This window comes from Bombina bombina, chromosome 2, assembly GCF_027579735.1.
Source record: "Bombina bombina isolate aBomBom1 chromosome 2, aBomBom1.pri, whole genome shotgun sequence".
Classification (NCBI taxonomy): domain Eukaryota; kingdom Metazoa; phylum Chordata; class Amphibia; order Anura; family Bombinatoridae; genus Bombina; species Bombina bombina.
The window spans coordinates 917,092,333-917,112,439 of NC_069500.1; the positions used below are offsets into that span (position 1 = coordinate 917,092,333).

The 20,107-nt window shown below is 40.9% G+C and overlaps 1 protein-coding gene across 4 annotated transcripts in view; it reads left to right on the top strand.

Annotated features, from left to right (window-relative positions):
- Positions 1 to 20,107, top strand: part of ANKRD17 (ankyrin repeat domain 17) — a 584,488-nt gene that overhangs the window by 492,512 nt on the left and 71,869 nt on the right. The window lies entirely within an intron of this gene.

Consider the following 20,107-nt stretch of genomic DNA (forward strand, 5'->3'; position numbering starts at 1 on the left):
ATTTAGGACACCAGTGTATTTAAAGAACGCGTACTTGCACGTTCCTATTCACAAAAAATCATCACAATTTCCTATGGTTTGCCTTTCTGGACAAATGCTTCCAGTTTGTGGTTCTCCCTTTTAGTCTAGTCTCTGCTCCCAGAATTTTCACAAAGGTTCTGGGATCGGTGTTGGCGGTGCTTCAGTTACGGGGCATTGCAATGGCGCCCTATCTGGACGATATTCTAGTCCAGGCCCCGTCATTTCAACAAGCAAGATCTCACGGGGACATGGTACTATCCTTCCTGCAATTTCACAGGTGGAAGGTAAGTTAGGAAAAGAGTTCCTTAGTCCCAAATACAAGGGTAACTTTCTTGGGAACCATAATAGATTCCCAATTAATGAAGATTTTTCTGACAGAGGTCAGGAAATCAAAGATTCTCTATACTTCTCTAGTACTTCAGTCCACACCTCGACCATCAGTGGCTCAGTGCATGGAGGTAATCTGGTTGATGGTGGCAGCTATGGACATCATCCCGTTTACTCGGTTCCATTTCAGACCTTTGCAGTTAAGCATGCTCAGGCAATGAAACGGAGACTATACCAATTTGTCTCCTCGAATACTACTGGAGCAGGAGACAAGGGATTCTCTTCAATGGTGGTTGTCTCTGGATCATCTCTCCAGGGGATCCTGCTTCCGCAGACCATCCTGGGTGATCGTCACAACAGACACCAGCCTTCTAGGGGGGGCTCCCTAAAGACTCAGGTAGTTTGGACTCAGAGTCGGTTCTTCCTATAAACATTCTGGAGCGGACGGTGATCTTCAATGCTCTTCTGGCCTGGCCCCAGTTAGCCTCGGTCCAGATATCAGGTTCCAGTCGGACAACATAACTTCAGTGGCTTACATCAATCACCAGGGAGGAACAAGGAATTCCTTAGCGATGACAGAGGTAACCAAAATAATTCAGTGGGTGGAGGCCCATTCTTGCTGCCTGTCGGCGATCCTCCTCCCAGGGCTGGACACTGGGAGGCGGACTTTCTGTGCAGACGGACTTTTCATTCGGGGGAGTGGAAACTCCATCCGGAAGTGTTTTCCAGCCTGATTCTCAAGTGGGGTCAGCTGGAATTAGATCTCATGGCATCTCGACAGAATGCCAAGCTCCCGAGATACGTTTGAGGTCCAGGGACACCCAGGCGGAAATGATAGATGCCTTGGCGGTTCCTTGGTCCTTCAGTCTAGCATACCTATTTCCTCCGTTTGCTCTTCTGTCTCGAGTCATTGCTCGAATCAAGCAGGAGAGGGCATCAGTGATCCTAATGCACCGGCCTGGTCTCCCAGGATTTGGTAGGAAGATCTGGTGGACATGTCATCTCTGCCACTTTGGAAACTTCCGTTGAGGAAGGACCTTCTAATTCAAGGGCCCTTCCTTCACCCAAATGCAGTTTCTCTGAAGCTGACTGCTTGGAGATTAAATGCTTAATTTTATCAAAGCGGGGTTTTTCTGAGTCGGTCATTGAGACCTTGATCCAGGCTCGTAAGCCTGTAACTAGAAATATTTACTATAAGATATGGCGTAAATATCTATATTGGTGTGAATCCAAGGGCTACTCATGGAGTAGAGTTAGGATTCCTAGAATGTTATCTTTTCTATAAGAGGGTTTGGAGAAAGGATTATCAACAAATTTCCTAAAGGGACAAATTTCTGCCTTATCTATGTTACACAATCGTCTGGCAGGTGTTCCAGATGTTCAATCATTTTGTCAGACCTTGGTCAGTTTCCTTGGAGTTTGAATTTAGTTCTTAAAGTTCTTCAAGGGGCTCCGTTTGAGCCTATGCATTCCTTAGATATTAAATTGTTATCTTGGAAAGTTTTATTTCTGATAAGGTAGATTTACGTACTGTTAGGATTTCTTCCTAAGGTAGTTTCTACCGGAACATTAATCAGGAGATTGTTGTTCCTTCCTTGTGTCCCAATCCTACTTCTCTGAAAAAAACGTCTTTTGAACAATTGGGACGTGGTTCGTGCCTTAAAGTACTATCTGCAGGCAACTAAGGATTCTCGTCAGTCTTCGGCATTGTTTGTAGTTTTCTCTGGAAAACGTAAGGGTCAGAAAGCTACCGCTACTTCTTTCTTTTTGGTTGAGGAGTATTATCGTTTTGCATATGAGACTGCTGGACAGCAGCATCCGGAGAGAGTTTCGGCTCATTCCACGAGGGCTATTGCTTCTTCATGGGCTTTCAAGAATGAAGCTTCAGTGGAACAGATTTGCAAGGCTGCAACTTGGTTCTCTCTTCACACTTTTTCAAAATTCTACAAGTTTGTCACTTTTGCCTCGTCTGAGGTCGCTTTTGGGATAGAGGTTCTTCAAGCAGTGGTGCCTTCTGTTTAGGTTCCCTGTCTTGTCCCTCCCGTATCATCTGTGTACTTTAGCTTGGGTATTGAATCCCATTAGTAATTAAGATGATCCGTGGACTCATCGTGTCATAAAAAAGGAAAGAAAATTTATGCTTACCTGATAAATTTATTTCTTTTTTGACACGATGAGTCCACGGCCTGCCCTGTTCTTGTAAGACAGGTTGTTGGTTATTGTAAACTTCAGACCCCTCTGCACCTTGGTTTTTCCTTTCTTTCCTTAACTTCAGTCGAATGACTGGAGTGAGAGGGAAGGGAGGAGCTATTTAACAGCTTTATAACAACATAGAAAAGGGAGTAGAAACCCCACAATACGGAGTTTCTAAAAGTCTATGCAAAATCAGCACAACTGTCTAATAAAAAGTCAAATATAGCAAACGTTTAATGATAAAATAGTAGTCATACATCCAATCATTCAAATCACATACATACAGGGGATCCCATAGTAGTCCATGTAAGGACACACTGGCCGAGAGTTAGTCTGGTGCACCAGAAATCTTAGGATTAAATGTTATTAAAAAAAAAATGCATATTATTTGTAATCCAAAGGGAGAGATATCGTCCCCAATTATTCTCAAAGCCAGGCGAATCAAATCTATGCCCCTATTTCTTACATCAACGTAGTACGTTAGAGCTTATTTAAAGGGGGAGCTGTACATCTCTGCATCTTTTTCACAGTTATACCGTGTTACCAAGCCGAGTAAATTTTGGATTACAGTTCACATAGGTACCTGTCTTTTTTCACACGGCTGCTACTCCCTTACAAGTTGCTCCCATAACGTATCTTCTTCTGGGGTAGATAGTCAGGCAAAGGATCCGCTGTTAGACGCTGTTGTAGCTCCATGAGGACTGGACTTCAGAAACACTGGATTTGAAGCATTATATACATAGCTTTACATGAAATGTTACAGTAACAAATGCATTAATGTACAGTGAATCAGTTAAAAGCATTAGAAAATAAATCTAGCAATGAACATCGCCTAAAGCTGCACTAAGATGGTTTTAGCGGTAAACATCAATCAGGAAATTGTTGCTCCTTCATATTGTCTACACCCTGTTAGCCCTAAAGAGCGGCTATTACATAATCTTTATGTAGTCAGGGGTTTGAAGTTCTGTTTTCAAGCTATTAAAGAATTCAGACAATCTACTAGTTTGTTTTTTCACTTCTCAGGGACTCGTAAGAGGCAGAAGGCTACTAAGGTAGCAAGAGCCTCTTAGCTCAAACAAGAGATCTACAAGGCTTACTTGGTGGTGGGAAAGTTGCCTCCTAAGTAAATCACAGCTTATTCTACAAGTGCAGTTGCAACTTTGTGGGCTTTTAAAAATTATGCATCTTTATAGCAGATTTGCAATGCTGCATACTTTTTCTAAATTTTATCGTTTTGATGTTTTTGCTTTTTAGTTAGCAGCTTTTGCCAGAACGTTCTTTAGTTTGCCGTGCCGGATAACCGATAAATTATTTTCTTTTGGAATTATGATGATCCACAGGCCCTGCCCATTTCAATTTTAGGGGGACAGTTTTAATGACACCTCTACAAGACCCTGTTTTCTTTCCTTCCTATGTTTCCTATTTTCTGCTCAGCCATAAGTTAAACTAAAAGACAGATGGGAGGTGAGAGGGATTTAAGCTCTGCTATGGGTTTTTGGCTTCCTCCTAGTGACTGAAAATATATTGCATATGTTATGGAGGACTGTGGACCATCATCATCCTGAAAGAAAATAATTTCTCAGGTAAGAATACATTTTGTTTTCCCTTTATACAGTTTTCCTCCCCTTGCAGATTTATTATAAGGTGTAGTTCCCCTCTACTGTAGTACATTGTCACTCAGCTGGAGGTACAAATAGGCATACTGATCAGCAAGCTCTGCTAATGCCAGAATTAATAGGTTCTCACATATTTCTCAGTATGTGCAATGGTCTTGGCCTCCCAGAGAAGTGTCTCTTACCATCAACAGTAAGCTCTCATCAATATATTTAATCCAACTTTGGCTAGTTTACTGTATAAGTACAGCAGAACCTAATAGCACAGACAATGTCTCAGCAGTACCTTCGGGGATCCAGACAGTCACTGTCTTGCTGGATTTTTTCCAACATCCTGACAGGATTGAGTCGCAAGTTTTCAGATTTATATTCCAAGTCAGTGATGGAGAATCTGTGGCACGCAAGCCATAACTCTGCAACATCGCTCACTGTTCCTTAAGATATTTGTCTAGCCTGTAAATGGCGTTGCAGGTCCGTGCACAAATTACATAGGCAGAGTATCACATGGGGGCAGTATAAACTCAGCATGCCAAACTTGTTTACCCACACAAGGAAGGGCTTGTGCACAGCGATAGAAACAGTGGCAGGGAAAGAGCAAGACAGCAGCAGTAGTCGTGGTTCTCAAGGAGGAGGGAACTTTTCGACCCATTTTAGACCTAAAGTGCCTCAACAATTTTCTCAGGGTACTGTCCTTCAAAATGGAAACCATTTGTTCCATTCTTTCTTTGGTCCAAGAGGGTCAGTTCATGACAATTATAGACCTGAAGGATGCGTATTTTCATGTTCCCATCCACAGGGATCATCACAAGTTCCTGATATCCGCCTTTCTAGACAAACACTTTCAGTTTGTGGCTTTTCTGTTTGGCTTTGCCACAGCTCCCAGAATTTTCACAAAGGTTCTGGGTGCTCTTTTGGCAGTGATCAGGTCTCGAGGAATTGCAGTGGTGCCCTACCTGGACGACATATTGGTTGAGGCGCCATCTTTTCAACTAGCAAACTCTCATACTGAGATCTTGTTGTCTTTTCTACGTTGCCACGGTTGGCAAGTGAATCTGGAAAAGAGTTCCCTTGTTCCAGCTACAAGGGTGGTTTTCTTAGGGACTATAATAGATGCCCTATCTATGAAATTTTTTCGGACGGAGGTCAGAAAATCCAAAATTCTCTCCCCTTGCTTCTCTCTTCAGTCTACTGTTCGGCCATCAGTAGCTCAATGTATGGAGGTAATTGGTCTTATGGTCGCTTCCATGGACGTTATTCCCTTTGCTTGTTTCCATTTGAGAGCTCTGCAGTTATGCATGCTCAGACAATGGAATGGAGACCATTCAGATCTGTCAACCAGAGTCTCTCTCCCATGGTGGCTTTCTCAGGAGCATCTTTCTCAGGGCACATACTTCCGGAGACCTTCCTGGGTGATTGTGACCTACGAACGCCAGCTGTCTGGAACTCGTTAAAGACGCAGGGTTTATGGACTCAGGAGGAGCCTGCTCTCCCCATAAACATCTTGGAGTTGAGAGCGATTTACAATACTCTGATGGCTTGGCCTCAGTTGTCTTTAGCCAGGTTTATCAGGTTCCAATCGGACAACATCACCTCAGTGGCTTACATCAACCACCAGGGAGGAACTCAGAGTTCCTTAGCCATGGAGGAGGTGGCTCAGATTATTCAGTGGGCGGAAGCTCACAATTGTTGTCTGCCATCCACATTCCAGGAGTGGACAACTGGGAGGCGGATTTTCTGAGCAGACAGACTCTCCAGGTTAACCTGAAATCGTAAAATCGGATCTGTAAACACATAAAATGGTTATTTCCTTTTTGGTCTTTAAAGTAAGAGGCCACTTTAATTTGATATTTTGTTGGGGATATAATGATTATAGAGAAATGGCCTCTATATACACAATAGATACCGGAAGTGATACCATCCTAGTATGAGGGGCCACCATTTTAGTTCAGGGCAGCTTTTGGATTTATTGGTACCTGAAATGGGCAAAATTTAGGCGGGAAGAGTCTCAACTCTGATTGTCCCTTACAAGCTATTTAAGTTTGATGAATAGTAGCAGTAGACATCTTGAGAAAAGCCCAAGGTGGGGCTGAAACGCGTAGATCCATAGTCACTGCTCGAGTCTTTAAATAGGGTAAGACAATTATTAGCAATATTGCACTGTTATTTTTTGTTTTCACAGGTTTTTTGATCACATTTTTGGATCATTATTTTTTCATCCTATACTTTTTATTTTTACTTTTATTTTTATTTTTGTTTTTTCACATTGGGATTAATGAACACTTTTTTAACCAGGAGTCACCATATAGGATTTATAATTTGAATGCACAGGACACCATCAGAGTATATTAACTCTTTAGAGGACATGTCATTCTCATTGGATTTATTTTATTCACATTGGATTTTTCTTTGGAGATTATTTAATTATATATTTCTGTTTTACTAATCCTCTACAATTGAGGAAAGTCAATTACTCCTTTTCTTTCATGTAATTAGCAAGAGTCCATGAGCTAGTGACGTATGGGATATACATTCCTACCAGGAGGGGCAAAGTTTCCCAAACCTCAAAATGCCTATAAATACACCCCTCACCACACCCACAAATCAGTTTTTACAAACTTTGCCTCCTGTGGAGGTGGTGAAGTAAGTTTGTGCTAGATTCTACGTTGATATGCGCTCTGCAGCAGGTTGGAGCCCGGTTTTCCTCTCAGCGTGCAGTGAATGTCAGAGGGATGTGAAGAGAGTATTGCCTATTTGAATTCAATGATCTCCTTCTACGGGGTCTATTTCATAGGTTCTCTGTTATCGGTCGTAGAGATTCATCTCTTACCTCCCTTTTCAGATCGACGATATACTCTTATATATACCATTACCTCTACTGATTCTCGTTTCAGTACTGGTTTGGCTTTCTACTACATGTAGATGAGTGTCCTGGGGTAAGTAAGTCTTATTTTTGTGACACTCTAAGCTGTGGTTGGGCACTTTTATATAAAGTTCTAAATATTTGTGTTTAAACATTTATTTGCCTTGATTCAGGATGTTCAATATTCCTTATTTCAGACAGTCAGTTTCATTATTTGGGATAATGCATTTGAAATAATCAATTTTTTTTTAACCTTAAAATTTGACTTTTTTCCCTGTGGGCTGTTAGGCTCGCGGGGGCTGAAAATGCTTCATTTTATTGCGTCATTCTTGGCGCGGACTTTTTTGGCGCAAAAAATTCTTTGTTATTTCCGGCGTCATACTTGTCACCGGAAGTTGCGTCATTTTTTTGACGTTTTTTGCGCCAAAAGTGTCGGCGTTACCGGATGTGGCGTCATTTTTGGCGCCAAATAATGTGGGCGTCTTTTTTGGCGCTAAAAAATATGGGCGTCATTATTGTCTCCACATTATTTAAGTCTCATTATTTATTTGCTTCTGGTTGCTAGAAGCTTGTTCACTGGCATTTTTTCCAATTCCTGAAACTGTCATTTAAGGAATTTGATCAATTTTGCTTTATATGTTGTTTTTTCTATTACATATTGCAAGATGTCTCAGATTGACCCTGAATCAGAAGATACTTCTGGAAAATCGCTGCCTGATGCTGGATCTACCAAAGTTAAGTGTATTTGCTGTAAACTTGTGGTATCTGTTCCTCCTGCTGTTGTTTGTATTGAATGTCATGACAAACTTGTTAATGCAGATAATATTATTTAGTAATACTACATTACCTGTTGCTGTTCCATCAACATCTAATACTCAGTGTTCCTGTTAACATAAGAGATTTTGTTTCTAAATCCATTAAGAAGGCTATGTCTGTTATTCCTCCTCCTAGTAAACGTAAAAGGTCTTTTAAAACTTCTCATTTTTCAGATGAATTTTTAAATGAACATCATTATTCTGATAATGATTCATCTGGTTCAGAGGATTCTGTTTCAGAGGTTGATGCTGATAAATCTTCATATTTATTCAAAATGGAATTTATTCGTTCTTTACTTAAAGAAGTCTTAATTGCATTAGAAATAGAGGAATCTGGTCCTCTTGATACTAAATCTAAACGTTTAAATAAGGTTTTTAAATCTCCTGTAGTTAATCCAGAAGTTTTTCCTGTCCCTGATGCTATTTCTGAAGTAATTTCCAGGGAATGGAATAATTTGGGTAATTCTTTTACTCCTTCTAAACGTTTTAAGCAATTATATCCTGTGCCATCTGACAGATTAGAGTTTTGGGACAAAATCCCTAAGGTTGATGGGGCTATCTCTACTCTTGCTAAACGTACTACTATTCCTACGGCAGATAGTACTTCCTTTAAGGATCCTTTAGATAGGAAAATTGAATCCTTTCTAAGGAAAGCTTACTTATGTTCAGGTAATCTTCTTAGACCTGCTATATCTTTAGCGGATGTTGCTGCAGCTTCAACTTTTTGGTTGGAAGCTTTAGCGCAACAAGTAACAGATCATAATTCTCATAGCATTGTTAATCTTCTTCAACATGCTAATAATTTTATTTGTGATGCCATCTTTGATATCATTAGGGTTGATGTCAGGTATATGTCTCTAGCTATTTTAGCTAGAAGAGCTTTATGGCTTAAAACTTGGAATGCTGATATGTCTTCTAAGTCAACTTTGCTTTCCCTTTCTTTCCAGGGTAATAAATTATTTGGTTCACAGTTGGATTCTATTATTTCAACTGTTACTGGGGGGAAAGGAACTTTTTTACCACAGGATAAAAAATCTAAAGGTAAATTTAGGTCTACTAATCGTTTTCGTTCCTTTCGTCACAATAAGGAACAAAAGCCTGATCCTTCCCCTACAGGAGCGGTATCAGTTTGGAAACCATCTCCAGTCTGGAATAAATCCAAGCCTTTTAGAAAGCCAAAGCCAGCTCCCAAGTCAACATGAAGGTGCGGCCCTCATTCCAGCCCAGCTGGTAGGGGGCAGATTACGATTTTTCAAAGAAATTTGGATCAATTCGATTCACAATCTTTGGATTCAGAACATTGTTTCACAAGGGTACAGAATAGGCTTCAAGATAAGGCCTCCTGCAAGAAGATTTTTTCTTTCCCGTATCCCAGTAAATCCAGTGAAGGCTCAAGCATTTCTGAAATGTGTTTCAGATCTAGAGTTGGCTGGAGTAATTATGCCAGTTCCAGTTCTGAAACAGGGGCTGGGGTTTTACTCAAATCTCTTCATTGTACCAAAGAAGGAGAATTCCTTCAGACCAGTTCTGGATTTGAAAATATTGAATCATTATGTAAGGATACCAACATTCAAAATGGTAACTATAAGGACTATTCTGCCTTTTGTTCAGCAAGGGCATTATATGGCCACAATAGATTTACAGGATGCATATCTGCATATTCCGATTCATCCAGATCACTATCAGTTTCTGAGATTCTCTTTTCTAGACAAGCATTACCAGTTTGTGGCTCTGCCGTTTGGCCTAGCAACAGCTCCAAGGATTTTTACAAAGGTTCTCGGTGCCCTTCTGTCTGTAATCAGAGAACAGGGTATTGTGGTATTTCCTTATTTGGACGATATCTTGGTACTTGCTCAGTCTTCACATTTAGCAGAATCTCATACAAATTGACTTGTATTGTTTCTTCAAGAACATGGTTGGAGGATCAATTTGCCAAAAAGTTCATTGATTCCTCAGACAAGGGTAACCTTTTTAGGTTTCCAGATAGATTCAGTGTCCATGACTCTGTCTCTGACAGACAAGAGACGTCTAAAATTGGTTTCAGCTTGTCGAAACCTTCAGTCTCAATCATTCCCTTCGGTAGCCTTATGCATGGAAATTCTAGGTCTTATGACTGCTGCATCGGACGCGATCCCCTTTGCTCGTTTTCACATGCGACCTCTTCAGCTCTGTATGCTGAACCAGTGGTGCAGGGATTATACAAAGATATCTCAGTTAATATCTTTAAAACCGATTGTTCGACACTCTCTGACGTGGTGGACAGACCACCATCGTTTAGTTCAGGGGGCTTCTTTTGTTCTTCCGACCTGGACTGTGATTTCAACAGATGCAAGTCTGACAGGTTGGGGAGCTGTTTGGGGGTCTCTGACAGCACAAGGGGTTTGCGAATCTCAGGAGGTGAGATTACCAATCAACATTTTGGAACTCCGTGCAATTTTCAGAGCTCTTCAGTCATGGCCTCTTCTAAAGAGAGAGTCGTTCATTTGTTTTCAGACGGACAATGTCACAACCGTGGCATATGTCAATCATCAAGGAGGGACTCACAGTCCTCTGGCTATGAAAGAAGTATCTCGAATACTGGTATGGGCGGAATCCAGCTCCTGTCTAATTTCTGCGGTTCATATCCCAGGTATAGACAATTGGGAAGCGGATTATCTCAGTCGCCAAACGTTACATCCGGGCGAATGGTCTCTTCACCCAGAGGTATTTCTTCAGATTGTTCAAATGTGGGGACTTCCAGAAATAGATCTGATTGCTTCTCATCTAAACAAGAAGCTTCCCAGGTATCTGTCCAGATCCAGGGATCCTCAGGCGAGGCAGTGGATGCATTGTCACTTCCTTGGAAGTTTCATCCTGCCTATATCTTTCCGCCTCTAGTTCTTCTTACAAGAGTGATTTCCAAGATTCTAAAGGAGTGCTCGTTTGTTCTGCTGGTGACTCCAGCATGGCCTCACAGGTTTTGGTATGCGGATCTTGTCCGGATGGCCACTTGCCAACCGTGGACTCTTCCGTTAAGGCCAGACCTTCTATCGCAAGGTCCTTTTTTCCATCAGGATCTCAAATCCTTAAATTTGAAGGTATGGAGATTGAACGCTTAATTCTCAGTCATAGAGGTTTCTCTGACTCTGTGATTAATACGATGTTACAGGCTCGTAAATCTGTATCTAGGAAGATATATTATTGAGTCTGGAAGATTTATATTTCTTGGTGTTTTTCTCATCATTTTTCTTGGCATTCTTTTAGAATTCCTAGAATTTTACAGTTTCTTCAGGATGGTTTGGATAAAGGTTTGTCTGCAAGTTCCTTGAAAGGACAAATCTCTGCTCTTTCTGTTCTTTTTCACAGAAATATTGCTAGTCTTCCTGATATTCATTGTTTTGTACAAGCTTTGGTTCGTATAAAACCTGTTATTAAGTCAATTTCTCCTCCTTGGAGTTTGAATTTGGTTCTAGGGGCTCTTCAAGCTCCTCCGTTTGAACCTATGCATTCGCTGGACATTAAATTACTTTCTTGGAAAGTTTTGTTTCTTTTGGCCATCTCTTCTGCTAGAAGAGTTTCTGAATTATCTGCTCTTTCTTGTGAGTCTCCTTTTCTGATTTTTCATCAGGATAAGGCGGTGTTGCGAACTTCTTTTAAAATTTTGCCTAAGGTTGTGAATTCTAACAACATTAGTAGAGAAATTGTGGTTCCTTCATTGTGTCCTAATCCTAAGAATTCTAAGGAAAGATCGTTGCATTCTTTGGATGTAGTTAGAGCTTTGAAATATTATGTTGAAGCTACTAAAAATTTCCGAAAGACTTCTAGTCTATTTGTTATCTTTTCCGGTTCTAGGAAAGGTCAGAAGGCCTCTGTCATTTCTTTGGCGTCTTGGTTAAAGTCTTTGATTCATCTTGCTTATGTCGAGTCGGGTAAAACTCTGCCTCAAAGGATTACAGCTCATTCTACTAGGTCAGTTTCTACTTCCTGTGTGTTTAGGAATGAAGCTTCGGTTGATCAGATTTGCAAAGCAGCAACTTGGTCTTCTTTGCATACTTTTACTAAATTCTACCATTTTGATGTGTTTTCTTCTTCTGAAGCAGTTTTTGGTAGAAAAGTACTTCAGGCAGCTGTTTCAGTTTGATTCTTCTGCTTATAATTTCAGTTTTTTTCATTATAAGATTTAAACTTTGTTTTGGGTGTGGATTTTTTTCAGCGGAATTGGCTGTCTTTATTTTATCCCTCCCTCTTTAGTGACTCTTGCGTGGAAGATCCACATCTTGGGTAGTCATTATCCCATACGTCACTAGCTCATGGACTCTTGCTAATTACATGAAAGAAAACATAATTTATGTAAGAACTTACCTGATAAATTCATTTCTTTCATATTAGCAAGAGTCCATGAGGCCCACCCTTTTTTGTGGTGGTTATGATTTTTTTGTATAAAGCACAATTATTCCAATTCCTTATTTTTTATGCTTTCGCACTTTTTTCTTATCACCCCACTTCTTGGCTATACGTTAAACTGATTTGTGGGTGTGGTGAGGGGTGTATTTATAGGCATTTTGAGGTTTGGGAAACTTTGCCCCTCCTGGTAGGAATGTATATCCCATACGTCACTAGCTCATGGACTCTTGCTAATATGAAAGAAATTAATTTATCAGGTAAGTTCTTACATAAATTATGTTTTTTGGTAATTGCTTACTGTTTTTATATTTCTTTAGGGTACCCTATATCGTGTATATCAGTAAATAAATGTAATATATGTATTTCTTAACTTTTTTGATATCTTATCGCTTTTGATATCCTGTTTGTTCCATTATTGTAGCATATGTAGATACTTTAGCCTGTTGGCGCTCCCTCCTACCATATATATCTATTTCTTTTGAGTTTTTAGGGATCTCATTTTGGGAGTCTGTATCCTGTTAATGTTGATGCTGTATATATTATCCATTTTATAAACACAAGAGAAAGGTTAAACATAGTTCTCCTGACCTAGAGTCATCTAAATATTTGTCGGATTTAGCTACTATATTCCAGCTATCTGAGGATGAGTTAAAGGGACACTGAACTCAAAATTTGTCTTTTGTGATTCAGATAGAGCATGCAATATTAATACATTTTCTAATTTACTCCTATAATCAAATTGTCTTCATTATCTTGGTATCTTTATTTTAAATGCAAGAATGTAAGTTTAGATGCCGTCCCATTTTTGGTGTACAACCTGTGTTGTACTTGCTGATTGGTGGATACATTCACCCACCAATAAACAAGTGCTTTCCATGGTCTGAACCAAAAAATAGCTTAGCTGCCTTATTTTTCAAAGAAATAAAGCAGGAGAAAGAGGACGAATTGATAATAGGAATAAATTAGAAAGTTGCTTAAAATTGCATATCTGAATCACGAAAGAAAATATTTGGGTTCAGTGTCCCTTTAACCTCTGTAGCTTCAGAGGGTGAACTTTCTGAGTCGGAGACTTCAGTTATTAAATCTTTAGCGGAGGAACCCTCCTTTAGATTTAAACTTGAGCATCTGCCTTTTTTTATTAAAGGAGGTTCTGTCTACTCTAGAGGTTCCAGAGACTACACTCCCTGAGGAGCCTAAGATCCCTAAATTAGATAGGGTTTACGAAGATAGGAAGGTCCCTCTGACCTTTCCTGTCCCAGTTAAGATGACGAACATTATTAGTAACGAATGGGAAAGAGTAGGAGCTTTTTTTTTTTTTCCCTCGTCTACTAAAAAAAAAAAAATTATTCCCGGTTCCTGACTCTCAATTAGATTTGTGGGAATCCATCCCGAAGATGGATGGCGCTCTTTCCACCCTGGCTAAGCATACTATTATCCCTCTGGAGGATAGTTCTTCTTTTAGAGAGCCTATGGATAAAAAAATGGAAACTTTTCTGAGGAAGATGTTTCAACATACAGGGCTTTTATTTCAACCGGCAGCAGCTGTAGCCGCGGTTGCTGGAGCAGCTACCTACTGGTGCAACACTCTATCGGAGCTCATTGAGGTAGAGAATCCCCTCGAGGATATTCAGGAGAGAATTAAGGCACATAGAATTGCTAACTCCTTCTGTGACGGGAATATGCAGATTCGCATGAATGCAAAGGCTGCTGGCTTTGTGGTTCTAGCCCGCTGGGTTCTCTGGTTGAAGTCTTGGTCTGCGGATATGACTTCTAAATCTAGACTCCTTTCTCTTCACTTCAAGGGGAAGATTTTATTTGGTCCCGTGCTGGACTTCATTATCTCTATGGTTCCCGGAGGGAAAGGTGCCTTTCTACCACAAGATAAGAAGACTAGGCCTAAGGGACGGCAACTGTCTAATTTTCGTTCCTTTCCTGCTGACAAATCGCAACAGCAGCAGTCCTCTTCCAAGTCCGAGCAGCGCAAGAGTACTTGGAAGCCTGCTCACTCCTGGAATAAGTCCAAACAGACTAAGAAGCCCGCCGAGAACAAATCGGCATGAAGGGACAGACTCTTTTTTTTCAGACGCTTAGTAGATGTACAGGATCCTTGGGTCCTGGAGGTTTTGTCTCAAGGATACAGGATATGATTCAAGTCTCATCCTCCCATGGGCAGATTCCTACTCTCCAGTCTTTCGACAAGACCAGAAAAGAGGCCTGCCTTCTTAGGTTGCGTACGGGATCTCTCCTCTCTAGGAGTAATTGTCCCGGTACCTACAGCAGAAAGAAGTTTGGGGTTTGGGGTTTTATTCAAAACTTTTTGTGGTTCCAAAGGCGGGAACTTTCCGTCCAATTCTGGCCTTAAAGTGCATAAACAAGTTTCTGAGTGTTCCCTCTATCAAGATGGAAAGAATACGGTCAATCCTGGTTCAGCAAGGACAGTTTATGACCACAATAGACCTGAAGGATGCATACCGTACGTCCCGATTCACAGGGAAGATTTTCCTCAACCCTCTGTGGCTCAGTGTATGGAGGTAATCAGACTCATGGTGTCCTGCATGGACATCATTCCTTTTGCCAGATTCCATCTCAGACCCTTACAACTATGCATGCTGAGACAATGGAACAGTGACCATTCAGATCTGTCTCAACAGATTGTGCTGGTCAGCCTATCGAGAGACTTGCTCTCCTGGTGGCTCTGTCCCAAGGCACGTTCTTTTTGAGACTACGGACGCAAGCCTTTCCGGCTGGGGAGCTGTTTGTTTGGGGGTGCCAAGAAGGCACAAGGTCTGTGGACTCAGGAGTCCTCCTCCCTTCTGATGAATATTTTGGAACTCCGGGCAATCTTTAATGCCTTGAAGGCTTGGTCCCTTCTGGGTTCGTCCCAGTTTATCAGATTCCAATCAGACAATATAACCTCGGTTGCCTACATCAACCATCTGGGGGGAACGCCAAGTTCCTTGGCGATGAGAGAAGTATCTTGGATACTAGAGTGGGCGGAGACTCACAAATGTACGCTGTCAGCGATCCACATTCCGGGTGTGGACAACTGGGAAATGGACTTCCTCAGCAGGTAATCCTTTCACCCAGGGGAATAGTTTCTTCACCCAGAGGTGTTTGCAGAGATATGCAGCGAGTGTGGGACGCCGGAGATGGATCTCATGGTATCCCACCTCAATACCAAGCTACCCAGGTACGTGTCGAGGGATCCTCAGACTGAATTGATAGATGCCCTATAAGTACCATGGAGGCTCAGTCTCATCTATCTTTTTCCTTCATTACAGCTTTTCCCTCGTGTTGTGGCTCGCATCAAGCAGGAGCGAGCATCGTGGCCGCGATGGAAGTAGTTTGAGGATCTGGTGGGGATGTTCTCATCTCCTCAGTGGAGGTTACCTTGTCGCAGAGATCTGTTGATACAGGGTCCCTTCGTTTATCAAAATCTAGATTCTCTGAGGCTGACTGCGTGAAGATTAAACAATATAACCTTGGTTGCCTACATCAACCATCTGGGGGGAATGTCAAGCTCCTTGGCGATGAGAGACGTATCTCGGATACTAGAGTGGGCGGAGACACGCATCAAGCAGGAGCGAGCATCTGATTTATTGCTCCATCGTGGCCTCGAAGGACGTAGTTTGCGGATCTGCTGGGGATGTTCTCATCTCAGTGGAGGTTACCTTGTCGCAGAGATCTGTTGATACAGGGTCCCTTCGTTTATCAAAATCTAGATTCTCTGAGGCTGACTGCGTGGAGATTAAACGTTTAGTCTTAGCCAAAAGAGGGTTCTCAGAGTGTTATCGACACTCTGGTTGAAGCTCGTAAGCCAGTTACTCTTCATATCCACCATAAAATGTGGAGGACTTTATTGTACTGGTGTGAGGAGCGGGAATTTTCCTGGCATAAGGTTAAGGTTGCCAGAATTTTAGCTTTCCTCCAGGATGGACTGGAAAAGGGCCTATCTGCTAGTTCCCTGAAGGGACAGATATCGGCTCTGTCGGTGTTGCTGCACAAAAGATTGGCTGAGCTTCCGGATGTGCAGTCCTTTTGTTAAGGCTCTGGCTAGGATCAGACCCGTGTTTAGATCTGGGGCTCTGCCTTGGAGCATCAATTTTGTTCTTAGTGTTTTGCAGCAGGCTCCGTTTGAGCCTATGTATACTGTTGACATTAGATTGTTATCTTGGAAGGTTCTTTTTTTGTTGGCTATTGCCTCTGCGCACAGAGTTTCTGAGATTTCTGCTTTGCAATGTGATACCCCTTATCTGTTTTTTCATGCTGGTAAGGCGGTTTTACGCACTAAACTAGGGTTCCTCCCTAAGGTGATTTCAAATCATAACATTAATCAACAAATGGTTGTTCCTTCCTTGTGTCCTAATACTCCATCGAAGAAATGTTTACTTCATAATCTAGATGTGGTTTGTGCCTTGAAGTTCTATCTTCAGGCTACTAAGGAATTCAGATAATCTTCCTCTTTGTTTGTCATCTATACAGGGAAGCGTAATGGGCAGAAGGCTACTACGACTTTTCTTTCTGGTTGAGGAGTGTCATCCGCTTATCTTATGAGACAGCAGGACTTCATCCTCCTTATAGGATAACTGCTCATTCCACTGAGCAGTGGCTTCCTTTTGGGCTTTTAATAACGAAGCTTCAATGGATTAGATTTGTAAGGCGGCTACTTGGTCCTCCTTACACACTTTTTCTAAATTTTACAAGTTTGATGTGTTTTTGCTTCAGCTGAAGCAGCTTTCGGGAGAAAAGTTTTGCAGGATGCGGTGCCCTCAGAATAGGGTCTGCCTCTTTTTTTTCTGTTCCCTCCCGTTATTCATTCAGTGTCCTCTGGAGCTTGGGTATAGTTTTCCCAACAGTAAGGAATGGAGTCGTGGACGACCCCGCTCGTAATTTATTTTTTTGAAGGGCGGCTCCCTTTTTATATTTCTTCTGGCACCTTTTATACCCTGATGTTTCTCCTACTTTTCCTTGTTCCCTCGACAGAATAACTGGGGGATAAGGGAAGTGGGAGGGATATTTAAACCTTTGGCTGGGGTGTCTTTGCCTCCTCCTGGTGGCTAGGTGTTGTATTTCCTAACAGTAAAGAATGAAGTTGTGGACTCTCCCTTCCAGGAAGGAAAGACATTTATCTGGTAAGCATAAATTATGTGTGTTTTTTTATTTTTATTTAAATTTAATGGTGTCATTTGACGACTTGAAGGAGAGTGAATTATCCAGGCAATTTAAGTTTTCAATAGAAGCGGTTTGTACCACTGAAACCTCTTTTATTGTGTTTTTATTTTGAGACAAAAGCAGTTAATTAACTCAGACAATTGTATGAAGTTTTTTTTTTTTAATAAAAAAACCTTTGTTTTTATGTTTAATTGCATTGTTGGCTCTTTGAGATAAATAAGTTGTTTTCGTGTTGCAGTTTGGACACTCGGGCACAAAAAGGTTCGCCATTACTGTTCTAGGTTGCCAATTGGGCCCATAGTTATTCCAGTAGTTCTGCACAAGATCAAACAACATTATCAGTATATGATTTTCACTGCACTGTTCTGTCCTCTAAAGCATTTCCAAATTAGTCATGCTTTCTGTAGGTAGCTCACCTGGATCTATTGTTTTAGAGCCTTTTCCTCTATCCCAGTTTAGATCTGATGGCCTTATCGCTAATGTTGGCAGATAAATATTTTCTTCTTTTCCCAATTAAACCTGAAATAGTTAAAGGGGCAGTGTACACCAATTTTCATATAACTGCATGTAATAGACACTACTATAAAGAAGAATATGCACAGATACTGATTTAAAAATCCAGTATAAAACGTACTTAGAAGCTCCCAGTTTAGCACTGATGATGTTAGGCTGGGACACGCAGTGAAAAGAGCTGGGAAAGCAGAAATTGCAGACACTCCTTCCCCTCTCCTCCCCTGCATATGAAAAGACCCATTACACAAACACGGATCTGTAGACTTCAGTCTACATCTGATACTTTGGGGCTTGGTTAGGATACTGAAAATCAGCACAATTTTATTAAAAAATAAGCAAAACTATACATTGTTACAAAAACACTCCCAAACAGACTAAATAAATAGATCTACAAAACATGTATGCAAAGACATAGTGTATAATGTCCCTTTAACACATCAGTTACTGCTAACTTAGAGCTTAGGTATCATTCCCATGCTCATGTCTAAAAGACACTTTTCTTCATTGAATCCCTACTTTTATCAATGCCAATTTGCAAAAACTGTCTGAGGATCCAAATTTATTTGCTATACAAGTTCTTTCCCTTTGTAAACCATATCTATACAAGCATATTAATTAATCATTTTCTCTTTTTTATTATTCTTTTTAAAGTAGCCTAACTGCTCAGCTTTAAGACACTTCTTGGTGACCATAACATCAGCATGTATCATTTCTGAGATTAGTGTGTTATCCTTAAAACCTTTCCTTCATTAATGATTCATTTGTTTTTAACCATATGGTCCTAATGTCTCTCCCTTTGGGCACTCTTACATACCTTAGATGCAGTGGTCCTATTTGCATACTTTCCCAAAGTCATCTATTGCTTTTCCCTCTGGTAACTAAAATATGGTCAGAGGCAGATTTTCTCTTCTGGGGTTTCAGGCCTTGAATTTGCTGTCTGGTCCTTTTTTTAAAAAAAAAAAGCTGGTATGTAATAATTACTGGTTTATTCATGTGTATAGTTGGTGTCCAGTGATGCATATGTCATGTCATTTTTTTAACTTTTTTTTTAATTAATTTTTCTTTCCTAAGATATGGAGAGTCCACAACGTCATCAATTACTAGTGCGGATATCACTTATGGCCAGCAGGATGAGGCAAAGAGCACCACAGCAAAGCTGTTAAGTGTCACTTCCCTACCCACAATCCCCAGACATTCTGTTTGCCTCTGTCAATGGAGGAGGTGAAGTTTGGTGTCTGAAGAAAATTGGATTTCTTTTCACTACAAGCAAGATTTTTGGGTATAGCTGTAATCCATGTCAATCTCTGCAGTAGAGTAGTGGTGGCTTTAAAGCAGTTAGGAGCTTGTGAGGTAGGCCTTGCTTTGTTTCCTAACATATTGCTGCCCTAGTATAGAAAGCCAGAGTAGGTTTACTCTGTTCTCTTTTTTTTTTCCTACAGGTCCCTGTAAGGAGTATGTGTCCTTTTACACCTCGTAAGCTGTCCTCCTGCCGGACGGCTAGATTGCAGGTAAGTGCTTTTGTCTTCTAGGTATGGAGACTTGCACTAAGAAGGGTTTTCCTGCTGTTTTTATTGGGACACTTTAATCCTTTGGGAAAGATTTTAATGGGCATTGGCAGACACTTACTATATGTGTGAGACTTGGGGGTTAATTCCTTATATTGTGGGAATCATCCCCAGAGACTGTTATAGTTTAGTTCTTTTTCATATGTAGGAGTTTTCCCACACGTATGTGTAAATGTTTAACGGTCTTGGAGGCAAGATTGTTTGTTTTTTAACTAGCTACTGCATGTAGCACTAAGTGGGAGCTCCGTTTTCTCTGTTGTGATTTTAGTAGCACAATCACTAACACAGATTTCCCCCTTAAGTTGGTATTATTAAAGTTTAGAGCAGCGGTGGAGCGTCTACTGTCATTTTTACTAAAATTGATTCGGGTGCTGTGAGAATGAAGCGCCCTGTTAGAAACATCACACTTCATTTCTCTACCGATCACATGACTCTTCTTCTCTGGCTGATAACGGAGCGGCGCCATTGTTCTTCAACTCTGTGTTTCTAGACCTTGTGGTGTAACGGATTGTTTTATTCTTTAAATCTGCAGCTCTTTCTCGTCTCCTGAAACCGAAATAGAAAGACATTGTTTGCAGTTAAGTTTCAGTTTACTTCATTGTTAAGAAAGCGCAACGAGTACTTAGAACAATTCTAAATTAAACG